General features: G+C 42.7%; 1 protein-coding gene across 2 annotated transcripts in view; it reads right to left on the bottom strand.

Annotated features, from left to right (window-relative positions):
• Positions 1-3,073, bottom strand: part of LOC144978791 (inactive phospholipase C-like protein 1) — a 241,163-nt gene that overhangs the window by 112,882 nt on the left and 125,208 nt on the right. The window lies entirely within an intron of this gene.

The following is a 3,073-nucleotide window of genomic DNA, read 5'->3' as shown; positions in this document are numbered from 1 at the left end:
TTTGGGAAAGGGATCGCATGCTGGCATTTTTAGGTGGAAATTATTTAATGACTTCCACTATTCCACTTTAGTAACAAACTGTTGACTTTTTGCATTCATCATAATATTTTAATCAACATTCCAATTTTATCATATTTTGGACCTCAAGGCGTATTCAAATATGAGAATCATACTTGGCTTTTACAAATAGATAGTATGCGCTTGGCTAAAAGCTCACAAACGCCATCCGGATGTATAACGGACAACACACAACATTATGTGTAATTTGGTCGTTTGTTGTCTGGTTAACACAGTTCAGTGAGAATTACTCATACATATGAATGGATGGCAAAAAACATCAATAAAGCCCCTAGTGACGTCAATTTCATTCTTAATAATTCTTATCGAACCATTTTGTATCACAGTATATCGAAATGGCCATAACACTGAGAGTACAATACGATTCAATAGTCTGATGTCAGCGCCCCCCGGGCAACGGGGGCCATCTTGTTCTAAAAAAAGAAAATCATTACTTTTATTTTTCATGCTGGCTAGAACTTTTCATATGCCTTGTGATCAAAGTGTAAAAGTAAAAACATCTTTCAAATTTATGGGGGGGGGGGGGGGGGTTCCCTCGGGATACGCTTTTTGCTCGCCGGAGAAATATTTCATACGGGCGTCCTCCATTGTTCCGTTTAGTTTAGAGCCAGTGTTACTAAGTTTACCATGCGTCATTAGGAAGGAAGTTGACGTTACGACTTTTGAAGAGAAATAGATAGTATGCGCTTGGCTAAGAACTCAAGTATAACGGACCAACCACAAAACTGGTGTATCCATGAACTTTTTATAGTCGGGTTATACAGTTCAGTGAGGATTACTCATAAAACGCGGATGGCAAAAAAAAAAAAAAAAACAATAACAAAGACCTCAGTGACGTCATTTTCGAACTATCAAATTCTGAGAAGAATAGTCAATGATGTGCTTTTTCATCTTGTTGGTGATGACATCATAGTTCTCCCCCTCCCCCCTCGTTTGCTGGTCTGTTGATTACTTTGTGTTGTCGCAAACAGTTGGTATCAATAGTCTTCACCAGTCCATAACGTCACTTCCTTCCTATGACGCATGGTAACTTAGTAACACTGGCTCTAAACTATCGGAACAATGGCGGACGCCCGTATGAAATATTTCTCCGGCGAGTATAAAGCGTATCCAGAAGAAAAAAAAACACATACATTTGATCATGTTTTGACTTTTACACATTCTGATCACAAGACCTATGAAAAGTTCTAACCAGCATGAAAAATAAAAAGTACAGAATTTCTTTGTTTAGAACCAAGATGGCCACCGTTGCCAGGCGGCGTGACATCAGACTACTGAATCCAATTATTCAGTGGCATAAACGCATCGACTGCCCTGTGTGTTTACGTGTGTAAGTGTGTGTGTGTGCGTGTGTGTGTGTGTGTGTGTGTGTGTGGGTGGAGAGAGGTGGGGGGGAAGAGAGGGAAAGAGAGGGAGAGAGGGAAAGAGGGAGAGAGAGAGTGAAAGAGGGAGAGAGGGAGAGAGAGGGGGGAGAGAGGGAGAGAGAGAGGGGGAGAGAGATGGGGAGAGAGAGAGAGGGAGAGAAAGAAAGAAAGAGAGAGAGAGGGAGGGAGGGAGAGAGAGAGGGGGAGAGAGAGGGAGAGGGAGAGAAAGAAAGAGAGAGAGGGAGGGAGGGAGAGAGGGAGAGAGAGAGGGTGAGAAAGAAAGAGGAAGAGAAAGAAAGAGAGGGAGAGAGAGGGGGGAGAAAGAGAGAGGGAGAGAGAGAAAGAAAGAGAGAGAGGGAGGGAGGGAGAGAGAGAGAGAGAGAGAGAGAGAGAGAGAGAGAGAGAGAGGGAAAGAGAGAGGGTCGAGTGGAAGAGAAAGCGTTGCAATCCATCCGGATGACCAAGATTTAAACCCAGCATTTAGGTTGGTTTGTTGTTTGGTGTTTGGTCAACTCTCTCTCTCTCTCTCTCTCTCTCTCTCTCTCTCTCTCTCTCACACACACACACACACACACACACACTCTCTCTCTCTCTCTCTCTCTCTCTCTCTCTCTCTCTCTTTCTTTCTCCCTCTACCTCTTTATCTATCTGTCTAACTATCTATCTATCTGTCTATCTATATCCCTCTCCCTCCCTTCCCCCATCTCTCTCTCTCAATCTCTCTGCATGTGTGTGTGTGTGTGTGTGTGTGCGTGTGTGTGTGTGTGTGTGTTTATTTCCCAATCCCTTCACTAATCAAATCCAGCAGACAGAATTAAGGCACTCAATCAATCATAATGCCACTAATGGTAGTTATCAGATGGGTAAGAATTGACAACTGGATTGCGCTATATATGGGAGGAGTAGGCGGTAGATGCCGCATGGACAGCAGTGTTGAGAGATAGAGAGAAATAGAGAGAAAGAGAGAGAGAGAGAGAGAGAGAGAGAGAGAGAGAGAGAGCGACACAGAGAGAAATAGAGAGAGACACACAGAGAGAAATAGAGAGAGACATAGAGAGGGAAAGAGATACAGAGAGAGAGAGAGAGAGAGAGAGAGAGAGAGAGAGAGAAGAGAATCTTGACCACACCCGGGATTGATAATGGCCACTCCAATTGCATTGTGAGGCGAGTGCTCTATAAAATTTTCTATGGGGGCGAGACCACAAGTGCAGTACTCGGAAAAAGTTTTTACTTTAAATATTGATCAGTTTTTGTTTTTTTTTAATGATGAAGAAGAAGAAGAAGAAGAAGAAGAAGAAGAAGAAGAAGAAGAAGAAGAAGAAGAAGAAGAAGAAGAAGAAGAAGAAGAAGAAGAAGAAGAAGAAGAAGAAGAAGAAGAAGAAGAAGAAGAAGAAGAAGAAGAAGAAAAAGACGGATGAGGATGGAAAGAAAGAAAGAGAGAAAAAGAGAAGAAAAAAGACTGAAAGAAAGAAAGAAAAAAAAAGACTGAAAGAAAGAAAGAAGAAAAAACCGGGCCGTTTTGCCACTTCCGTTCCAGTCAGCGACACCGAAGCGGACAGAAGTCAACGACACAGAATCAGACAGAAGCCAGCGACACCGAATCAGACAGAAGTCAACGACACAGAATCAGA

The sequence above is a fragment of the Berghia stephanieae genome, chromosome 8 (assembly GCF_034508935.2).
Source record: "Berghia stephanieae isolate SIO BIC M18660-M18661 chromosome 8, UCSD_Bste_1.3, whole genome shotgun sequence".
Taxonomy (NCBI): Eukaryota; Metazoa; Mollusca; class Gastropoda; order Nudibranchia; family Aeolidiidae; genus Berghia; species Berghia stephanieae.
The sequence above is the reverse complement of the archived record's forward strand: the minus strand, read 5'-3'. Positions and strand labels throughout refer to the sequence as shown.